We start from the raw sequence: 23734 nt of genomic DNA on the forward strand, positions 1-23734 counted from the left end.
CTACCAATTTAAATGTTAATTGCATTCAAAAACACTCTCACAGAGACACTTTAAATACTGTTTGACCAAATATCTGAGTACCCATGGGCCAGTCAAATTGACACATGAAATTAACCATCACATAGGGTTATATAATTATTCTCCTTTTTATGGATAGGTTTTTTTTTTTTTCCTTTTTACCTTTTTCCATTTTTTTACTATTAAAAACACTACTTCAATACCAATTTTTTGATCATACAGTTTTGGGCACATATACATATACATGTATGTATATTTCTATAGGGTATATTGCCAAAAGTGGAACTTATTGGAGTGGTAGGTAAAATAATGAATGCCCTTCCCCCCCAAAATGTCTAATCTCCTAATCCCTAGGGCCTGTGAATATGTTAGGTTGCACAGCAAAGGGAAACTAGTATTGCAGGTGGAATTAAGATTCTTAGTCAGAAATGGACCTAATATAATCACAAGTGTCCTTAAAAATAGAAGAAGTGAGGGGACCCTGGATGGCTCAGTTGCTTAAGTGTCTGACTCTTGGTTTTGGCTCAGGTCATGATCTCACCATCCTGAGATTGAGCACTGCTTTGGGCTCTGTGCTGTGCATAGAACCTGCTTAAGATTCTCTCCCTCTACCCTTCTCTGCTCCTCCCCGCCCCCACCCCCATCCGCACGCTATGAAAGAAAGAAAGAAAGAAAGAAAGAAAGAAAGAAAGAAAGAAAGGGAGGGAGGGAGGGAGGGAGGGAGGGAGGGAGGGAGGAAGGAAGGAAGGAAGGAAGGAAGGAAGGAAGGAAGGAAGGAAAAAACAAAGTAGAACACAGAACCAGAGAGATCATGCTGTAAGAAGGAGTATGCTCAAAGTTCCTGGCTTTGAAGATGGAGGAAGAGGTCCACCAGCCAAAGAATGTGGGTGCTCTCTAGAAGGTAGAAGGAACAAAACAGATTCTCCCCTCACAACTTCACACTCCATAAAGGAGTATAATACTGCCAATACCTTGATTTTCAGTCAGTGAGACTTATTTCATTGTTCTGAATTACAGAACGGAAAGATAATAAATTTGTGTTGTTTTAAGCAACTAAATTGGTAGTAATTTGAAATAGGAGCCACAGAAAACTATCATACTAAGTCCTAGGGAATATGTATTTAAATTTTGATTGATAATAAGAATGGCTTCAAAAAAATTAAATAAAAAAATTTTTTAAAGTGTTTCAATTTACAATTTTATTACTAGTGTAAGAGAAAGCCCGTTCCCTAATGCCATCACCATCACTGGAGTTCATCAATCTTTTTCATTTTTAGCAATTTGGTTGGGTGAAAAGTGATTATTGATTTGTTGCTGAGACTGGGAATCTTTTTACATGCTTTCTTCCTTATTTACAAATGGAATATTTATCTTTCCTTATTTTTATACAAGGTTGATGGTATGCTTTCTTATTGAAGTAGAGGTGCTGTTTAGATATTGTGGCTCCTAATCCATTGCCTTTTATATATGTCACAAATATTTCCTCCCAATCCTTCACAACTTCATTAACTAAAATTATGGGATCTTCTGTCAGGTAGACAATTTTGTGTCTTGATTAGGAAGAAAAGATTAATATCTTAACTAGAAAAACTATAGGTGCCTGTCTGACTCATGTAATAAAACAGCTTGAGTGACACTCCTTTCAGCATTAGTTTTCTTATTATAGTAATGCATTTATTCATCCAAAAATCATTGACTGTGAACCACCTTATGCCATGGGTAGATGCCAGGGAGACATAAGTAAAGTCAACATTCGAGGACTATGCGATCTACATGGAGATACAGACAATGAGACCACCATAACAATAATAGAACATGTGCTGCGATAGAGATTTGTGCAGAATCCCATGGAAATCCATCGGAGGAGCCCCATATCCAGACCAGAAGCTTTCATAGGGCTTGTCCAGGGGAGGTAGCAGAGCAGGAAGGGTACACGGGGCAGACAGAACTGCAGGTACAGAGGCTGGGGACAAGAGCAGGAGCTGTAAACAGTTCACAGAATGGGGGTGATGATGGGGTGAGTTGTGAGTTTGGAGAGGTCAACAGAGACTGTTGCAATCCGTATCATTCAATTCAGTCTGTTTTCTGAAAACGCTAAAAAGCCTTTGAAGTTTGAAGCAGGTGGATGAGGTATGGACTAGCCTTTAGTAGAGACCATTTGGGCTGGTCTGTGGACAAGGGGCTTAAAGGGACATTGGCCAGAGGCAGAGAGGCCAGTGAGGAAAAAGGCTGTCAAACTAACCTAGCAACAATGGCAAAAGTGAAAATAAAGTAGTGGCAGAGGAATGGACACACTGGACAGATTGAGAAATCCACCCTAATTTGTCGTAAGTCAAAGACAATATGTAGTGTTCTTTTCCAAGTGGAAGTTCCCTATAAACTAAAACATTCAACTTCCTGATGGAATTATAGGCACCGTGACAGGCCAGTAGAGATGTTTCTGAACACAGAAGACTTTCCAGGGAAAAGTAAAAGTAAAAAAATCATGGCATATTCAGACCATATTTGGATTTTGTCCTTTATATTTGGATTTTCTTTATATGACTATAAATGCATAACCCCAACATCAGCCTGTCTGCCCTCCCCTTTATTCCTACCAGCCCCGTATTCTTTGTGTTCTGTATCTTCCTATGTATGTTTTAGGAAACAAGAGGGCTTATTGTCCGTCCTTCCTGACATTTCTCACTGCCACTCTGCACTAGACTCCATTCACGTTCACTACCTGGAAATCCTGGACCAGGGGATAAGGTAAGAGTCTGCCTCCTTGACTAACGAACTAGCAAAGGTATGAATGGGGGAGAAGAAAACTCTCTGATGTTCTTCCACCCCTTTATTCCACATGACACGACTTCTCAAAGTGATATAGGGACTTCACACTTTACTGAAGCATTAAATTGGCCAAAATTATAATATAGAAGAGCAAATTATTAAAACTGTAGACAAACATTTTTACCTTACTCTAAGGGACAAATGCTTCCCTCTGCTTCACCCTCATCCCCAGCTCTGCTTTTGTTTCCTATTCTCAAGCAAGTGACCAAATAACATGGGGGGGGAAGGACATGCCCTTTGCCAGGAGCAAAGCTTTCCTTATTACAGTATTATTCTCTCAGCTCTCTCTTTCACTCAGAAATGGGAAAAATATTGAACAGCATTTCCCAGACCTACTGCTGGCTAATAGCATCAGCTGCTAATGTTTTATGAAATCCATCCCAGACAATGTGGAACATTAAGCAGAACCCACTGGGTTAGCATTTGCCCCCTTTCCTGCTCTCTCCACATTATTTGACCTGTCCTGCTATGTGAAGAGACTGTCTAGGATCCAAAGCTTTGTGTCTGCCCAGCAACAATGATAGGAAATGAATGCCGTCTTGACATTGCTAAATGCCCTTTGGGACTGACATTTGGTGGGCCTTCCAAAGAAAGCTGAGTTTATTGACACTGTGTGTTTGATTATCACTCGCTTTTCTAGGACAAAGGCCCAAAGCAGCCCCTGTTACCATTTGGCTGGCATTAATTCTATTTCGACTCCTCCTGATCAAAAACAGAAGCTGTATCACTGGTGCTCTGGTCTAAAGATGCCCCGTGTCACCCGTGGGACATCTGGCCTCAAGTGGCAACATGTAGAGGGTGAGGAAGGAGACAACTGGAGACACATTCAGAAAGTTGTAATAATAATCATAATAAATTTACATATGCTATCTTATTTGATCCTTAAATGAGATAGGTATTTTTTTTTCAACGTTTATTTATTTTTGGGACAGAGAGAGACAGAGCATGAACGGGGGAGGGGCAGAGAGAGAGGGAGACACAGAATCGGAAACAGGCTCCAGACTCTGAGCCATCAGCCCAGAGCCTGATGTGGGGCTCGAACTCACGGACCGTGAGATCGTGACCTGGCTGACGTCGGACGCTTAACCAACTGCGCCACCCAGGCGCCCCGAGATAGGTATTTTTATCCTTGTTTTAAAAAATGAAAAAAACTGAAACTCAACGACTTTAGAAATTTGCCCAAAGGCCTATATCTTGGTGGGAGGGGATGTATGGATTTATGTGATTCTAGAGCTACATACTCCAGTATCTTAGGCTGGGACCCACTATGTCCCTCTGCCCTGGCCAAGGGGTGCTATCATCCAAGAAACTCAGTGACCAGATCCAGGTGAGTTTTGAGTTTTATTTTATTTTATTTTAAATTTATTGTCCCATTAGCTAACATACAGTGTATACAGTGTAGTCTTGGCTTCGGGAGTAGATTCCCGTGATTCATCACTGACATACAACAGCCAGTACTCATCCCAACAAGTGCCCTCCTCTATGCCCATTTCCCATTTCACCCCCCACCCCCAAGCCTTCACCCCCATCAACCCTCAGTTGGTTCTCTGTATTTAAGGGTCTCTTATGGTTTGCCTCCCTCTCTGTTTTTAACTTATTTTTCCTTCCCTTCCCCTATGGTCTTCTGTTAAGTTTCTTAAAGAAGGGGGAGAAATGAGATCTGGCACACAGGAAGGAGTGATGTTCATCTTGGGGCTGGGGGATAGGGCTCTATTAAGTCCTGGGCAGTAAACTCATGTGATTGGGAGATGGCCTTAGCACTACAGATCCTACCAAACGGGAGCTCCATCGACCATTGTCCTTAGGGAACTTTTATGTTTAACCTGCGATCGGTTTAGCATTATGGACTCTTATCCTCGGGGTCTGTACATGGTCACAGCCTCCAGTAGAGTCGCCTCCAGTTCCACGAGGAACTGGGAGCTAGGGAAAGACAGGACTGAAATGGGCTGGATGATGGAAACCTGGCCCTTTCTCTTAAAGCTTGAAAGGGTAGCCAGTGTCACCAGCAGGAGCATCAGCTGGGCACCATGCAGCTATTTGCAGCTTGACAGCCTCTGCTGAATTATTGATACCCCTCAGTACCTCGGGACCTCCCCCTTGTTAACAAATCGCGCTCCATATTAAAATTTAAAGAGGCAAATGAGTGCAATCTCTCGCCCTATTATTCCCCCCTTCTTTTGCCATCTGAGCTCTAATTTTTAAGTCAATCAGCCTGAAAGGTGTCTCTTGGGAGATGGCACAGCTCAGACAGCCAAACCCAGGACAGGAAAACCAAAGGCCACGAGTAACACCATGACCTGAGCCCTGAGTCAATTAATGGAGTCTGAGTGACTCTGGGCCAGGTGAGTACTGACTCTCTCTGAGTCACTGAAATGAATAAGAAATCTGTTCACCTACTTCCTGGGACAGCAGCCCCTGTCCAGTTTGTCACATCCCTAAAACTTCCCTAAAGCACAGTATGAAAACTTTTAAGTTGTGATCCAAATTTGGATTTGGGATGCTCTGTTTGGTCTGCAGAGTCATGGTTTTTTTTAATGAAAAGAGTTTCTAAAAATTTTAAAAATAGGAGGTTTTACACAAATATCAGATTTTCTGACTTTTCTTGAGAGATCAAAGGACTTGGGTGTTCATTTGCACATTGTACCACTTCCAAGGGCTGACAGGGGCTGCTCCTTTATTTTTTATTTTTTTAATGTTTATTTATTTATTTAGAGAGAAAAGAGGGGCAGAGAGAGGGAGAGGGAGAATCCCAAGCAAGCTCTGCACAGAGCCCGGTGCAGGGCTCGATCTCATGAACCACAAGATCATATATGACCTGAGTCAAAATCAAGAGTAGGACACTTAACCAGCTGAGTCATCCAGGTGCCCCCATGTAGCTGCTCTTTTAAATGAGGTAAGACTTCTTTTCTTTGCCACAGTCTCTACCCTTTCCATTAATGACTGAATCTGTGACCCTTGGGCTCGAGAAGGATAGCAAGCGTTTCTGTGTGCCAGCTCAAGTCTGTTAGCAGGACTGCCTGGGGTCCCATAATTGATCTGATCAGTTATGACAGATTGCATTGCACTTTGCAATTGTTCACCTCCCCTTCCCTGTAAGAGGATTGTACATCTCTGACTGTTGCCATGTGACTATGTGCAGATTCTTGAAACAGACACTCTGAGAGGCATTGTGGGTTATCACCGGCTGTCTGGCTCTTTTCCTCTGCCATGGGCATAACGTACCCTGTGATCCTTCAGCCTGAATCCCCGTAGGACAAGGACACATGGTGCAGACCAGCAGCTGGCTTACAGGTTGGAGCTGAGCCACACCCTTGACAGAGCAGCAGCCGACCCACAACCTTCAGTAATATGAGTAAGTCAGCTGTAAGCAACTGAGAATTGGGGGATTATTTGTCACTGTAGTAGAACTAACCAATACAGCAAGGCCAGGATTGCTATAACAAGGTACTGTGATGAAAAAGCAAGATTGTCTTATTTTTGGAGAAGAGAAACATGATGGCCTTAGGGAATTCTTAAACAACATTAATTTTGGTTGTTTTTAATTTAAAAAATAACTTAAGAGGATTCTGGAAAGATAATGGCAGTGGCCTCAGAAGAACCGGGTTGAGTTCCCGAGTGCATATTTAATGAATAATTTTCCTTTTATCAAAAACTTATCTTTTAAAAAATCATATGTGTACTGAAGCTTATTTTCAGTTAATTTCACTTTGTATTAGTAAAGAGGACATTGCAAAATACTTGTCATGTAAAGGGTGTCTGGCGTCTGAAAGAGTCTTCACCACTGCTTATTATGAGGATCAAAGGGGCTGAACTATTTGAAAACGCTTTGTCAGTACTACATGAGTACAAATGCTAGTTTTTACTAGGTTTGTGGTGATATGGCATCGTTTTCTCGTTTTCTCCAGTAGGAGGCAGGTCAGGCGTTACTGTCCCCATTTGACAGATGTACAGACTGAGTTAGTAAGCAGGGACTTGTCAGCTAGTTAAGGAGAGAACTGAAGGAGAGTCAATTTATCATTCAGACTAGGGCACCAGCAATCTGTCCGTTGCCTTATACACAAAGGGGCCAACCAGGGACTTTTGAATAATCTTGCTAATACCCAGATTTCTAGTCTAATGGTGTCAGTTATAATGAGATTTGGCCTGTGTTGGTTTCTTAATAGTAGCCAAAACCTAATTAATTATCTACTTCCGTATATATCTACCTTCTGCCTCCTTTGGCCCACGGCATTGCTTCTAATTTACATTTTCAGTTCATAATGTCAATATTCACCAGCCCCTTTCCATCCTTGATTAACCTGGTCATTCTCTGAGCCATCTGGTGGTAGGCATGGTAGTTTTCTTATTTAAGAATTAGCATATGGGGCGCCTGTGTGGCTCAGTTGAGCGTCCAACTCTTGATTTTGGCTTAGATCATGATGCCAGGATCATGGGATCAAGCCTCTCTCTTAAATAAATAAATAAATAAATAAATAAATAAATAGCACATGTGTCATATTAGTTTGAAACATCCATAGCCTGCAAAGTCAAATTCCAAGAGTTGCAGTTTGGTATCATTCAGTAACTTTGGACTGTGTTGTCTGTTACAACTCTAGGTCATTCTTTTGGACATGAAGGGCATTTTGTTACCTGGAAGGTATCTATGTCCCATGGATGGCCAGAACACTCAAGGATAGGGACTGAAACAGAGTGCCTGGTGCTAGCTGGCACATCCCCCTTTCAGGAGACGCTGGTTTGGGGCAGAAGCTGGGTCACTGGTTAGCTTTCCTCTGCTGTCAGAATCCTGGGGGTCTCCCGGGGCACATGGCCTCCGGAGTCCTCAAGGATTTGGGAATGCCATGTCAGGTGCTCAGGATTTGCGGGCAGGCAGGCCGTGTAGCGTGGTTCTTGCTCTGGAACAGCTGTACGTTTGGAATGAGAGTTTCCACTGCTTGTGTTCTTTGCTCACTTCTAACTGCTTCATGGAAAGTAGGCTTATGATGCCACCCCATTAGGGAAAAGATACGTTTTCCACTGACTTAAAATTTGTTTTTTTAAAGAGGAGGATATACTGGACCAGAAGCGGGTCAGCAACCACCAGGTGTTGGGGATGTTTCCCAGGGGTCAGGAAGAGCTCAGAAGAGCCATTTGGGGGTGGAAGCAGTGAGGCCGGAGGTTATCCTGGTCTGAAGAGGAAACCTCACCTGGAGGCACCGGATCCTTAGGGCAGTCCCTCCTGGCCCCCGGCCCAGGCTTCTCTTGCATTTTCCACAACCTCCCTAATGTTAACGTTTCTTAAAGCCCCAAGACCTTTGGTAAATTTTTCTCAGGGTCAGGCGTGAGGGCAAGGGGCTCCTCAAAGCACTACATTCAGTACGCTGACCCCCCTCCCAACAATCAAGTATCATCTGACTCCCAGCTTTTCTCCCTGTTCAGTAACGTGGCCCATTTTCTATGTACAGGGAACCAAAGTGCTCCCGTTAGAGAGGTTCCTGCCCATGCAACCTCCACTCAGCGTTTCTGGTCACCTTCTCCATAGAAGCACTAGCGCAAACCAAGGTTGTGTGCCCTGACGTCCCTCAGCACGTAGTCAGCATGTGGCACCTTGTCCCCCCAGCCCCACATGAAGAAGGCAATTAAAACCCCATCCCTAATGTTTCACAGACACACATACCCACACTTCTCTTTACCTCAGTCGCTTTGAAGGCGGGAGCAATGACCGCCATCTCAGCTGTGAGAAGGCAAAGCCTCCCACAGGTTACACTACTTGACGAAGCCACACTGCCAGGAACCTGCAGAGCCAGCAGAGACAGCCTTTCACTTGGAGTCCTGTCTTCTCCTACTGGGATCCGCCGCCTGGGCCTGTGAAGCGCAGGATCCTCCTATGCTACAAGGAAATTCCCTTCTGTTTACCCCCGGGTGCCATTTTCCCTTCTCCCCACTTGGTTCCCAGAGCAGCCTTTCCACTTCAGCTTAGCTTCAGCCACATCAAGGGTCCTTCCTCAGCTGTCTTCCCTCTTCACCCTGGACTCTTACTCAGTATATCTTTTCAAACTTGTGTTTCTTTTACAGTCTTCTCTGATGGATGGCTTCCTCTCTTCCCCAAGTCCTCAACAAAGACTTCTCTTCCTTGAGGTTTTTCAGTGGCTCCTTATGACCTACCCGATAAATGCATAATCTTTAACCCAGCATACAAACCTTCTCTCCTCGTCTATTTCTATTCTTACCGCTCCTCCTTATGAATCCTGTATTCTAGCCATCTTTCTTGGATTCGTGTCCCTCACTTTCAACTCTGAATCGCTTAGGGCCTAAAGGTCCTCACTTCTACAGGGTGCTGTCCCTGACTTCTCTCCCCTCTTCAGGCCTAGAGCACTGGGTTTATGTCACTTATAAGACATCACACTTTGGAAGTCTGGTTACTTTTTTGCATGTGTGCGTGTGTGTGCACACAACAGGCGTGATCTCCACCGCCAGTGAGGGAAGTCTTTGAGGGAAGGGATCCCGTCTAGTACATCTTCATTTCTTGCTTTACAGTGCTCCTTACTGTAATAACTCCTTATAGCTAATGCTGTATAATTCCTGGCTCAGTAACTGAGTAAATCACGATTCATGACCTTGGCTCTGGCTGTTGCTTCATTGCCAACCTATTATGTGGCCACAGTTCCTACTATGTGCAGAACTCAAAGAACACCAGCCCAATGCCTACTGCCCCAAGTTTGCCCACTGGGTGTCGTGCTGGTTACAGAATCCATAGGGCTGTGGTCTCATTTGCTCATAGATTATCTGGAAGAGCAAGGTACATGTGAGAACTGTTTGAAATTTCATTTGATTATCTGAGATCTGAGTGATACTCAGAAAATACAGTAAATAGTGGCTACTATTATGGTGGCTGAGACTATAAATATTATGACCAAAGATAAAGTCAGGAATTAAAGCTAAAATTAAAGAAAGGAAAACCTTCGTTTCTCCACGCTTCCTTTGAGTCCCTTCCTGCTAGAAGAAGGGCAAAGGGAACCACGTTGCTTGGAGAAGAATTCAGAGAGGCTGAGAATAAGGCACAGGTGTGTAAACACACACAATAATTACCTCATTAATATGAAAACCAGTAGGAAACAGACTCATTCCAGAGGGCAGGGATGGGCCAGCATAGAATGCTCTAGAAGGAGCCTCTGGCCAGCGTTATAATTCTTCTGAGGTGTGGGGCTGGCTTGCAATGTTTTTCCAGCCCCTGCAGCTGTGAAGGAGGAGCCGAGACCACCCAAGAGCGCCCTCTAATCCCACTTCCAGTCTTCCTCACCTTCCTCTACTCGCTGTAGGTGTTGACTTCATAGTACCTCATGTTAGCCTTCACATGTGCTGTCCCCGGTGAGGACCGGCAGTACTATAATCCTAACAGCAGAGATGAAGGACTGACATGTGGAGAAAATACGCATCTTGCCGAAACTTGTTTGCAGTAAAAGACAGTGAAAGAAAAACATGGGAGGAGATCAAGCTCTCAGGCATACAAACTGTCCTTAGATGAACCCAACGTACACTTTGTTTATTTTGTGACTCTTCACTGCCCTCCTCACTTCTAGCCTTCAAAAGGTTAGGTGTCCCCCATATCCCTTGCAGAGCAAGAGCCCATCGATGGACTTGCATTCTTTCTTCCAGACTACACAGATTTCCTCACCTTAGTAAAAGCCCCTCATGGGCCTCCTCTCACAGAGAAGGGAATGGAGATGCCCAGGCTGTCTGGAATGACTTGCTCAATGTCATTGAACGTGTGGTGGCCGAGTCAAATTTATAGGGAAAGCTGCTGCTGACGGGGTCTGTCCTCCAACCAGCAGCCTGGGTCGGTGAGTATCTCTGTATGGCATGTTTTTCTCTTGGCTACCTTCAAAGCTCCTACCCGATGTTTTCTTATTCAATTACTTCTCGAGTAATCTGTTCCTACAGACTTGGCCTCACTATTGCCAGCATTTACAACCTCCTTCATGCATTTCCTTAAAAATGTGCAAGCTCTGCCATTTGGCAAGCTCTGTCAGAGGTAGGAGACATCTCTGTTGTGTCAGTCTCCACTCCCACCTCACTGCTAGTTTTTCAGAATGAAATGAAAGTGTCCCTGAGCATCCCAGGAACCGTTGGCTGACGAAGCCATTTCACCTCTAGAGTTGACTTCCACTTGCTCATTGCCATGGCCCACTGAGGGCTCAGTAGCATTCCGTGGAGACTAGGATTTCACTGCAGCCTCTTACTTGTGCATTCCAGGCATCTGGCCTGGAAAACACAGTGGCAAGAGCTGGTGGGACACCAGGGGGTAGCAGTGGAAGGGGTGGGTTTTCACACAGGGAAAGTCAAAGGACTTGAGTTCCATTCTGTGGTGGACATTGTATAGGGTATCAGACAAATCATGTACCTTGTCTTTGCTTTAGTTTCTTCTTTGGTAAAATAAAGAGAATACTAATTTTAATTTGCTTGCATGGTCAGTAAGTGCAAAATATTTTCTGAAGCTTTGTATGTCCAGATAAGGCCTGGAGTGTGATTAGAAGGAGTTTAAGCAGGTGTGCTCTGGCTGTGCCCCATAATAACCCAGGGACCTTGGGCACATTACCTAATATCATCAATCCCAGTCCCTTCAACTAGAACAAGGGAATAATAATTAGTACCTACCTCACAGGGTTGGGTGAGGTTTAAATGACTCAATGTTTATAAAACACTTAGAGTCGTGTCTGGCATTTCTTTATTGCTTAGTGCAGTAATAGCAGTCAGAGCAAAATTAAACTAGCTCAGATGAATGGAGTTATGGGTCTAGTCTATTCATTAACTGATAGCATTTAACAAGCTGATCTTAAGTTTTATACAGAAGAGCAAAGGACAAAGGATAAAGAGAGGCAGTTTTGAAAAAAAAAAAAAAAGTAGGAAACTAGCCTTGCCCAATATCAAGACTTCTTAGAGTGTTACAGCAGTGATGAGAGGTGGTACCAGTGCAGGAATAGAAAAATAGACCCAAAGACTGGAGGACAACAACTAAAATATCCCATCTTTAAGTGAAAGTTTGGTATTACAGAGCAGAAGAGGGATGGACCATTGGTTATCCAGACAGAGAAGAATAAAAACACATCACACACAAAAATCAATTGTCAGTGCATTAAAAAGCTCTACATGAAAGCAAAAATGTAATACATTTATAAGGAAATATAGGAAAGCATTTCTGATTTAAGGGCTAAGGAATGATTCCTTAGACAATGTATAAAGGGAAAAACCATAATGGAAAATGGTGGCACATTTGACTACACTAACATTAAATTTTAAACTGACTTTTTTTGAAGAATGTCTCCATAAACAAAGATTAAGAGAGACACTGGGAGGGAATATTGGAAACCGACCATTGATAAAAGCCTCGTATCCAGAGTTTAAAAAAACACTACAACTCAGCAAGAAAAAAATAGAAAATAGGCAAAACATAAAACGATAGTCATTAATTACCAATAAACACATAAGAGATGCTCAAGGCCCCCAGTCACTAACAAACTACAAATTAAAACAACCATGAGATACCATTACTCACTCATCATGTTGACCAAAATTTTAAGTCTGATCAAAACAAGTATAAGCAAGGATAATAGACGCAAATCCTCCCATACTACTTTGTACCTAGTTATGACCACTTTGAGTCAGATTCCACTTCTAGGCATATAACCTAATGAAAGTGTCACATCAGCATGGGAGATTTATAGAAGAATGTTGATTGCAACACTGTTAGTACTCGGGTAAAAAAGGGGAAATGACCTAAATGATCATCAGGAATGGACAAATAATTTATGGTATAGCCATACAATGGAACATCATACAGAAATTTAAATGAATGGACTAGGATTACATGTATTAACACGGATAAATCCCCAAAACATAATGTTGAATGACAAAAAGCAAATGACAGAAGAATAGAGACGATAGGATGCCATTTGTGTAAAACTTAAAAGCATATAAAACAGGGCGCCTGGGTGGCTCAATGGATTCAGTGTCTGACTCTTGATTTCAGTTCGGGTCATGGTCTCATGGTTTGCGAGATGGAGCCCCTGTCCGGCTCTGCACTGTCAGCTTGGGATTCTCTCTCTCTCCCTCTCTCTCCACTCCTCCTGTGCTCGCTCCCTCTTTCTCTCTCCCTCAAAATTGAATATGTAAACACTTATAGAAAGCATGTAAAACAAAGATCAGAGAAAGACAAATATCATATGACTTCACTCATATGAGGACTTGAAGACACAGAACAGGTGAACATAAGGGAAGGGAAGCAAAAATAGTATAAAAACTGGGAGGGGGACAAAACATAAGAGACTCTTAAATATGGAGAACAAACGGAGTGTTACTGGAGGGGTTGTAGGAGGTGGAATGGGCTAAATGGGTAAGGGGCTCCTGAAATCATTGTTGCATGTATGCTAACTAATTTGGATGTAAATTAAAAAAGTAAAACAAATTAAACAAAGATAGACACATAAGACACCTACATGAGGAGTAGTATAGAACATGAAGGAGGGTGACAAACATCAGATTTTGGATGATGGCCACCTGTAGGATGGCTTAGAGAAGGGGTGCACAGGAGACTTCAAGTATAGTTGTAATATTTTATTATTTAAAAAAAATAGTAAATAGGTCAAAATGTTAAGGTTTGATAAAGTTAGGTGGTGGGCACCCAAGTGTTCGTTATGTTATTTTCTCTCACTTTGTCCCCCTTTACAGGATTTTGTAGTCCATTTTTAAAAATTCTAAATTGGCTCCTACTTCCAACACAAAGGAAGATGAAGCATAACTGTTTGCCATTAAAGTGCTAATATATGACCTGCCACCTCCTTCCAACAGCCCAGGACAAGTGCCCCTAGCACCTGCCACAGTGCATGGCTCCAGAAGGGCTTGCAGTAAATGAAGATGTAAAAAAAAAATGAATGGATGAAAGGGCCTATCCTTAGAAATGGAGGCCTGGTCATATGTTCACTATGCCTTTTTTTGTCATTAAGTCACACTCCGAGAGTCATTTTCCTCCCATCCATCTCACTCAGTCTGAGTTGCCATCTAGTATAATAATTCGGGGGGATTACCTTTAGGGACCATTGCTTGCAATTCAGTCCTGGCTGTGCTCTGAATTCATTAGTGTTTTTGCAGCATTGTGCATTACTCAGAAGAATGATCCTCTCTCAGATTAGGGCATTGCTGTCTCTGTCATATTCTAGTAATAATAATAACCAAAAGCAAACGTGAGGAAGTAAAATCCCCAGGGAGGCCTTTCTCTTCAATTAAGGAGTTCTAATGCATCATAGTTCCACCATGCATGTGACTCAGTTGTCCTTTATAAATGCAGGGGGTGTTTCCTTTTGTGGCTCTGCTGCTGTTTCTCCTTCATGTCTCTCTCCTGGTGCTGCTGCTTCTCTCTGTACATGCAGACAAACATATGTGAAATAGATGACATGGGGATTTATACCTGTTTATTGACCTAGCCAGCGTGCACTTCTAAGATTCTTTTGGTGTCATCCTAGGAAATATAATATGGTAGCTTAATTGGTTGGTAATGGTGCTAATAAAGGTAGAGTCTTAAGTTCTATCCCCTAAAAGCCAGAATGATTTTCTTTGTTCAGCAAGATGCAGAGGGCATCTCAAATCTTGGCAAATGTATCCTCATTTATATATGGCAGATTGGACAAGGCAGGGTGGCAAGAATCATGTCAAATGTGCCACTACCATCAGAATTCAAAATTGACCCCACCCTGGTGAGTCTGTGGATTCCTTTTATGAGGAAAGGAGAGTATCTTAGTGGTTCGAAAGGGTTAGTAATGTCCCAACTCACCTACAAACGTGAAACTGAGGAAGTGGTCTGGGCTGAGATTCCCACCTTTTACTGCTGAAGAGTAGAAAATAGATTTGGTTATTCTTACTTGTGATGTTTCTGAATCTGAGTATTCAAAGAGAAATAAAAGGTGACAAACTCAAGCAAAGAGAAATTTGGGCTGAATCTCTGGGGAAAGAAATCACAGTGAAATCCATTAGACTGTGTAATAGTTTCCCAAGGGGAATGACATAAACCTCATAGTTTTGCAGTCGTTTAAATGTAGACCAATCCATGCATTTCTGAGAGACCCCAGGGAACAATCTTGCACTGAGGAGAGAATAGGGAAGGTGATAGGCCAGATGACCTAATAGTTCTTTTTCAACTTAATTTCTAGGATTGTGGGATTCTAATTAAAATGAACTATATTGCCTATTATGAACCCATTACATTAGTATTCGGTAAGGTCTCCAGGCAAGCCAAGGGAATTTCAGCTTTTTCTTATTTCTGGAGAGCTAGAGTCCACGAGCCACCTTAACCACGTTGTTGGTGCCCATGCACTGACTTCTCTACCAATAATGGTCAACTTAAAGTCTTTAGAAGAAGTTAAAGCACATACTATGAATTAACATTTTATTCAAAGCAATCCAGTGGTATGAAAAGGATGCCTTGATATGTGTCACGACAATAAATATCGTGAGCCGGCTCTGTGATGGAAGCAATTGCCACCAAGCAACATCTGGGATGAAAATCTGCTTTCTCACATCCAGCCCTGACTCTTCCTTTCAGTTTCCACCAAAGCTTGAAAAGGAATGTTGATCACTGGAGAAATCATAGTATTTCTGGGTCAGAGGTCCTGCCATCATGGAACTACCCAGTTTTCCACTGACATTAGCTTCATTTCCTTGACTGTCCTCCAGAAATGGACTCCAGTGAGGAAACTCAGGCAAGGCCATTAACAGGCTGTCCAGGGCTGGTCTGAGAACACCAGCCAAGGGACAGAGGGCACTGTAGCCTCCAAAGTAGCAATAGTAGGGCAAATGGAAGAGAGTGGTGGTTCAGTTGCCCCATGTGGTGTTTTAGGTAAATATAGCTGGTGCATAAAAGAAAGAGTGGTAAGAAAAGAAAAAAAAAAAAAGGAGGCGTGCCTGGGTGGCTCAGTCAGTTAAGCAACCAACTCTTGACTTCGGCTTAGGTCATGATCTCACAGTTTGTGAGTTCAAGCCCCACATGGGGCTCTGTGCTGACAGCATAGAGTCTGCTGGGGATTCTCTCTCCTTCTCTCTCTGCCCCTCCCCTTCTTGCTCTCTATTTCTCTCTCTCAAAACAAATAAAAATAAACTTAAAAAAATTTTTTAAGTAATAAAATATTTCCTATGATTTAAAAAAGGGGTGGTAACATATAGCTAGTAAACTATTTTATCAGACTTTCTTGAGGATCCCCAAAAGGTCCCTGATGGTCCATAGAACTCTACCAACAGGAAGTAGACATTGGCATGCATCAGAGAATATTAAGGTCTACCTATTTTAAATTATAAGCTGGTCTCTAATTAGCCTGCAGGGAGGTTTGTTTGTTTGTTTTTTTTAATGTTTTATTTCTTTTTGAGAGACAGAGAGAGAGAGAGACAGGGCACGAGTTGGGGAGGGACAGAGAGAGAGGGAGACACAGAATCCAAAGCAGGCTTCAGGCTCTGAGCTGTCAGCACAGAGCCCAACGTAGGGCTCAAACTCACAAACTGTGAGATCATGACCTGAGCTGAAGTCGGATGCTTAGCCGACTGAGCCACCCAGGTGCCCTGCATGTAGGGAGTTTCTATGGAAATTGAAGATATCACTCTTCAATAGTACAGGAGTAAAGCATCAGGTAGGGAGAAGAACTGGAAGGTCCCTATTCCTTCAAGAGTCAGTTGGTGTCACCTCACTATGACATTGTCCCTTACTCCTTTGGACAGATTCCAGGAGCTCTCACTTCCATTGTAATATTTCTGGTATGTAGTTAACAGTGTATATACATCCATATCCTACAGAGAGGGGAGAGACTGCATCATTTTATCTATTTCCGCCAGAGGATAGCTCAGTCCCGACATAGAAGGCTTAATAATTAATAAAAACATGTTAGGTTGTTATAATGATATCTTAGAACCTTGATTTCTTTATCTATAAAGTAGATTAGTAATATTAACTCAGATGGCTGTTGTGAGGACTAAAATGCCAGAACAAAGTCCTTAGGACAGTGCCCAGCACTTAAATAACATGCAGTTCTTTCTCCCACATTTTTGGTATGGGAGGGTTTTTATTTCTGGTTCTGATAAACTACCCAGGCCCAAAGTGTTTCTTAAAGCAGCAAATAAGGTTGCGGTTTAATTATGTGTCCAGGTTAGGTCAGTGTTTTGTACCCTAAAAGCGTGATAGAGGTTGTACCAGCTCCAGCACAAATTTTGGGGCATTCAGCCTTTTTCTTATCACCCGCTTGGCCAGATGTACACCATGAATAAGGGAGATTTCTGAGATGGTCATACTTGATTCAATTTCAGACACCCATGAAATAAACTTGGAGAATGAGTGAGTAACTCATCAGTGATGATAACAGTGGAGATCGGAAGGGGGCCCTGTTTTTGTTTGTGGATCATCAGAATTTCACCCTTGCTGTCCCAGAATACCTTCAGGCCTTCCCTGAGAACTCCCCTAGAGGTATCTTCACTCTTTTTTCTTGCTTTATTTCTACAAAACAAGAAGCATCTAGAGGGTGACTTCTGAAGGAGGTTTGTGCGGTCAAAACACCCTGGAGCGCAGTGGTGGGTCTGCGGAGCCATCCTGGGACTGGTCGGCAGGAAAGAGCACACGGAATGGCCTACTTCCAACCAAAGCCGGGATTCCACTTTCCCACCAGCTCTGAATTCACCTCTCGCAGGTGCACTGGCGTCACCTCGCGGCCTGCAGGTCGGTCCTCTCAGATGACCTCTGATTGCTGCACTGGGCACTGGACCTACAAGAAGCAAAGGAGGCCAAGAAGAGGAAGAGGTGGGTGCTGCCAGCACCCAGTTGCCGCCGAAGGCACTTGCTCTGTTGTGAGCCCAGTACCGGGCGATGCATCGGTCCCTTCCGCCCCAAGCGCCATGCCTGCCCGGGTCAGTCATCTCTGGGTTCCCGATTCTTCCACATCTCATCTCCCACCCACGTGAAGTCTGTGTTGTCCTGGAGTCAGGGAGCAAGGGCCTTCCCTAAGGGCCTTCCCTATTTCTTGCTTGTAATCCCAGTTGAACTCCTGACTTCTGATAACTGATTCTCCTCAGTAGGTTTGCCCCCTTGGAGGCCAGAAAGTCTCCTCCTCCTGCTCTTGGCCCCACTGCTGGCCATCTCTGGGTGCACGTTGTCATGCACAGTGTGCAACGGGAGCGGTTTCTTTGCTCCTTCTTGATTCTCATGCTTTCTCTTCCTTCTTTTTAAAACATTTAGCTGCACTCAGAGTTTTCCGAGCAGCACTGAGACACCCCATGTCCCCTTGCTCCCAATGACAGTCTCATGGATCTGTCATAATGCATCCCTCACAGCATCTAGCACCGGCCAGACACTTAGTGAAGTTGACCCGCATGTCTGAAATGGGACGTTACTGAAATGGTAACGGAGCACTGTGTGGGGTTTATACGCTGGAAGGCTTTATGTCAGAGCAGGGTTTCTCAAACTCGGCGCTAATGACATTTGGGGCCAGGTAATTCTTTTGTTGTGCGGCTCTCTCTCCTGTGCATTGCAGGATTTTTAGCAGCATCTCTGGGGTCTACCTCCCCCAAGTTAGTTGTCCTCCCAGATAACCAAAACTATCTTCTCCAGGCACCGCCAAATGTCTCCTGGGGGCAAAATGCTCACTGCCCAGAACCCTGCATGAGGCTTCTACCCCCACTTTCCTCTGATGGACTTCTAAATGCTAGAAGGTGCAGGTCTGCTCTCTGGGGCCGTCCAGCGATTTGAAGGACACCCTAATTTATTTGAGAGATTGACGCTCGGCTGCTGAATATGCCAGAGGGGAGTGAAGTGGTCTCATAAAGAGGCTTTCTCATAAAGACTTCTGATGAATCCTCCTGTTTCCTGCTGGCTCAGTCTGTCGAGCCTGGGTCCTAACTTCTGAGCATCCCCTTTCAGTCGTGTCCTCCCCCCTTGCTCCCCTCCCTCACCACCTGCCTTCAGTGCTCTGGGCAGCTGCTTCCTCCATAATTCCTCAGTATACCTTCTATATCCACGTTCTCTCTTCCTTTGATTTGTTAAAAGACTCTTGTCTGAAGGTACCTCTCCCATTTTCTACATCGTTGTGGGTTTATACTTACAATTTTGATGTCATTACAATCGATGGTTGTAATCAGTTCTCTCTCCCTGGTCTCAGGAGAGAAAGAGAAATTAACCATGTGGAGATGACTGGTCATCTTTGACCAGAAGTCATTCCTCCCACTGCATTTGAATGCCCCTCATCCATTTCCCACTGGACGCACCCTGGACTTTCCTCTCTCCACAGCACATGGCACCCTGTGCTAGGATTGGATGTCTTTGTCAGTCCTCCTGACTGGACTGTAAGCTCCTTGCATTCAGGTAGCATGGTTTTTTCATCCTTAACATCTCCAGTGCTGAGAAGAAGGGCTCACAGTACTTAGCACATGCTCAGTAGCAGATTATTGAGTGCAAGAGTAACTTCAGCCTAGGAAAAAATTCTTTAATTTAAATTTAGCAGCAGTCTTCCTTGAAATTAAAAAAAGAAAGAAAGAAAGAAAGAAAGAAAGAAAGAAAGAAAGAAAGAAAAAGAAAAGAAAAAGAAAACAAGAGACAAATGGTTTTGAACTTCTTGGGTGTGCTTTTCCTTAAGGGGCATATCTCTGCTTTAGTTTGTCAAAACCAGCATTCATGGGGGCTCCTGGGTGGCTCAGTCGGTTGAGCGTCTGATTCTTGGTTTCAGCTCAGGTCAGGATCTCGCTGTTCACGGGATCGAACCCTGCATCAGGCTCTGTGCTGACAGCATGGAGCCTGCTTGGGATTCTCTCTTTGCTTCTCTCTCTCTGTCTCAAAATAAATAAATAAACAGTAAAAAAACAAAACAAAAACAACCCTGCATTCAACCTCAGGTTTACTAGAATATGGGACTGGGAAGCTCCTGGTCTGTTAATGATCCACTCACTGTAATCCACAGTGAGATGAAGCCCATTCCTCTGACATCCTGGTTGGCATGCTATGAGGATGTTACCACTACACGAACGCTGCAGACAGACAGACCCTAACATACAGACAGCTTTTTCCTCACAGGATATTGATGGTATCCCCTTAGACAGCCATGTAAATACAAACAAAGCAGGATGAGCTAAGAAGATAAGGTGCAGATATCACCTTCTTTGTATTACAGTTCCATAACATGATCTGGGAGCCAGCCTAACATTATGGAAATCACTCGGAAGAATCAGACCATCTTTTCTTCCTAGGGCACTTTTATGTATGCAAAACCATACGTAAAAGTCAGCTTCGATTACTACTTATTGACATGTATCACCATTCATTTTATTACCTCTTCCCCAGGACTATTGACAGACTTCAGGACGGTTATTTTACAGTTGGGGAAGCAGAGGCATAAGGAGGTTTGGTAACTTGCTTAAGGTCACGGTTTAAATTGGGTGTCAGGCTGAGACCAGGAGGCACAGATCGTGAACATCCGGTTCCCTTGCTGAGAAGCGCTGCCGCTCTGGGGTCCGCTGGGCGGGGTTCGCCTCACCTTTGTTCGCCCGGCAGACAAAGTGAGCCACCTCGTAGCTCTCCCAGACACCCGGCAAGAAGCAAGCTTCTTAAGAGGGAGCCAGCTCCCTTTTCTGACACATGTCACATCTCTCACCAAAGGGAGAGCCCCACTGCTGCCCGGATTGTCCGTGGGGGCATGTCACAGTCTAGGTGGCATATGAAAGACAAAAAGCTCCCTGTCATCTGCCTTTCACTCTGCAGAGACACAGCCCCGAAAGTGTGAGACGCCACAGCGCATAGTAATCAGGAGGAGCGTATGTGAGCATTTTTAAGCCACGGGCTGTGCATGAAAACAGCGGCCAAAAGGAAGTTCGGTCAAGGTTTAAGAAGTGGGTTCTAGGCTCAGACGCTGTGACTGAATCAGTAAGACCGTCTTGCCTGCCTCCATGCAGCCCTCCCGGCCCACCTGCTCCTCGGTGAAGCTCTTTGCCGTTTCCTCGGCCCAAGCCCCTCTGTTCTGCAGCCCTTGAGATGAGGCGGGGTAGGGGAGGGGAAGGAGGTGCCCCCACCACCTGGAGAACAGGGAGGGATGTGCAGAGCGGCCTGGAATCAACAGTCTGAAAACTAGAAAACAAGGCAAGAGTTGGAAATAAAGTATCTTCTGGCCCAGTAGTTTTCAACCTTTCACAAATGCCATATCCTCTTGGGCAGCCCCATGTCTAGAAAGTACATTTTTTTTTTATTGACCTGCAGTGCTGTCTCCTGAATATCGCTCTTTTTTTTTTTTAATTAAACTTTTTTTGTTAACGTTTATTCATTTTCGAGACAGAGTGTGAGTTGAGGAGGGACAGCGAGAGAGGGAGACACAGAATCTGAAGCAGACTCCAGGCTCCCAGCTGTCAGCACAGAGCCCGATGCGGGGCTCGAACTCACTGACTGCGAGATCATGACCTGAGCCAAAGTCAGAGGCTCAACGTACTGAGCCACCCAGATGCTCCTGAATATCACTCTTTTAAAAAGGTTCTTCTTCCTTCTTAAAAGAGATGAGAGGGGTTTCTTTCATGTCAAGGGAACTTCCACCCTCTTGGTCAAGATTCCTGGTGGATCCTCCTTCTTTATGTCATCAAGTGGAATAGAATAAGTCCTTTTCTGCCCTCGGGCCATTGTCTGGGTGCTGGTGACAGCTCACTGGCCTGTAATTCTTGCATTTCCTCCTCCCCAGGCTCCCGTTCCCAGCCCCCGAAGCCAGGGCCCTGCAAGGCACTCGATACACTCTCCAGTCTGCTTCCAATGTGGCCAAGTTGTTCTCTCTCACTATTGACAGCTTTTGGCCTGAAAAAGCTAAATCCAGTACAAGATTTACATAACAGTTCAAGACAACAGAGGATTTGTCACAGGGCGGCACATGATTAATTGCCAAATAAACCACACGGACAGCCTCGTGGCTACAGGGGTCGAGCCTCCTCGGGTCCTTTCTGGAAGTAAGCAGGGCACGCATCGTGAACAAGCATAAATGAACAAGCTGGCTGAGAGGAAAGATGTCAGAGCAGACGGAGGAAATTAAGTGATGTGCCTCTAAATGGCCCGTGACCAACTGGACCATGCAGGAAATATTGGGCCACAAAAGGATCTTACCATTTTAATAAGTCAAAAACCAGTTGAATGTTGATCATTTCATATGGTTCAGCTTAAACATCATGGTGTTTGATAAACGTTTTTATACTCACATGAGGAGTTAATGTGGCTCTTTCTGTCAAGTAGAAGATAAATCTGGACCATGGTTTTTATCTCTCGTTTGGTTACCGGTACTGACAGCTAATATTTGCCACATCCTTTCTACGTCCCTTACGTACCACATGAATTGTCTCATTTCAAACTTACAACCCGTGAGTTAGGTAATTTTTATCCTTATTTTATATAGGAAATCCAGTTTGAAAAGGTTACATAACTTGCCCAAAGTTACGCAGCAAGGGGTTGGTCAGACTCTACCAGGGCTCATGCGGTTCCGGAGTCCACACTTGTAATGAAATAGCACTTCACAAGTGTGCGTCCGCTCACATGTTGCTCAAACCCCAGCTGCCCAGTCAGCTTTCCTATTTATAGTTGATGTTTAAGAAATACTTATTTTGGGGTGCCTGGGTGGCACAGTCAGTTAAGCATCCAAGCCTTGATTTCAGCTCAGCTCAAGATCTCATGGTTTTGTGAGTCGGGCTCTGTGCTGACAGTGTGGAGCCTACTTGGGATTCTCTCTCTCTCTCTCTCTCTCTCTTTCTCTCTCTCTGTCTCCCCCTCTCTCTCTCTGCCCCTCTCCCACTTCACTTTGTCTTTCTCAAAATAAATAAACTAAAAAAAAAATTTTAGGACACTTATTCTCTGTTTTAATGTTTATTTTTGAGGGAGAGAGAGAAAGCAAGTGAGGGAGGGGCAGAGAGAGAGAGAGAGAGAGAGAGAGAGAGAGAGGGACACAGAGAATCTGAAGCAGGCTCTGGGCTCCATGCTGACAGCAGAAAGCCTGATTTGGGGCTCGAACCCATGAACCGTGAGATCATGACCTGAGCTAAAGTCTGATGCTCAACTGACTGAGCCACCCAAGCGCCCCAGAAAATACTTACTGAGGGGCACCTGGGTGGCTCAGTAGGTTAGGTGTCTAACTCTTGATTTCGGCTGAGGTCATGATCTCACAGTTCATGGGTTCGAGCCCCGCATAGGGCTTTGCACTAACAGTACAGCACAGGGTCTGCTTGAGAGTCTCTCTCTCCTCTCTCTCTGTCCCTCCCCGCATACATGCTCTCTCTCAGAATGAACAAATAAATAAACTTAAAAAAAAAAAAGGATACTTACTGAATCAAACTAAATACACATGTTTGAAAGTTCAATCATTGTTCTTCTTCCAAAACACATGATTCTCACACATGGACATTTGTCTCTCATGCAACCCATTCACCACTTTTCCCTTTCCCTTTCTCAGTTACGAGGTGTCTCTGACCCTCATTTTCTCTTCCCAAACATTTAGTGAGTAAATACCGTGTGAAAGGTACTGTCCTGGGTATTCTTTCTCACGCCTTTAATTTCCGCCATTAAAAAATTATTATATACACACATATGTGTTTATCAACACCCGCTGTGTGCTAGCCCCTAGACTCTGAAGTCGTGGAGACGGATGAACGATGTCTCCTGCTTTCCATGAATGCAGAGTCAAGCAGAAGAAGTAAACCACAAGCCATAGAAAGTCCATGTCCAACAGTGTGGATTGGAGCTAAATAATAAAAGAATGCATGGGATAGACAAGATAGAGTATATGGAGAGGTAATGACCTCAAGGGTGTTGCGGGGACTTCCCAGAAAGAGCTAAGCCCCACCGTTCTGTAACTCTAGGGCACGTAGAACCAGGCATGTAGTAGAT

At 44.0% G+C, this 23734-nt stretch overlaps 1 long non-coding RNA gene across 2 annotated transcripts in view; it reads left to right on the top strand.

Moving 5' to 3' along the window:
- Window positions 1-23734, top strand: part of LOC128313108 (uncharacterized) — a 55000-nt gene that overhangs the window by 7987 nt on the left and 23279 nt on the right. The window contains exons 2-3 of one of the 2 annotated variants that reach the window (XR_008293346.1): window positions 2662-3742; window positions 3965-17754. This is a non-coding gene — a long non-coding RNA (uncharacterized LOC128313108). The remainder of the gene's footprint in view (window positions 1-2661; window positions 3743-3964; window positions 17755-23734) is intronic. The other variant, XR_008293345.1, reaches the window with a different exon arrangement.

Source organism: Acinonyx jubatus, chromosome E4 (genome assembly GCF_027475565.1).
Source record: "Acinonyx jubatus isolate Ajub_Pintada_27869175 chromosome E4, VMU_Ajub_asm_v1.0, whole genome shotgun sequence".
Lineage (NCBI taxonomy): Eukaryota > Metazoa > Chordata > Mammalia > Carnivora > Felidae > Acinonyx > Acinonyx jubatus.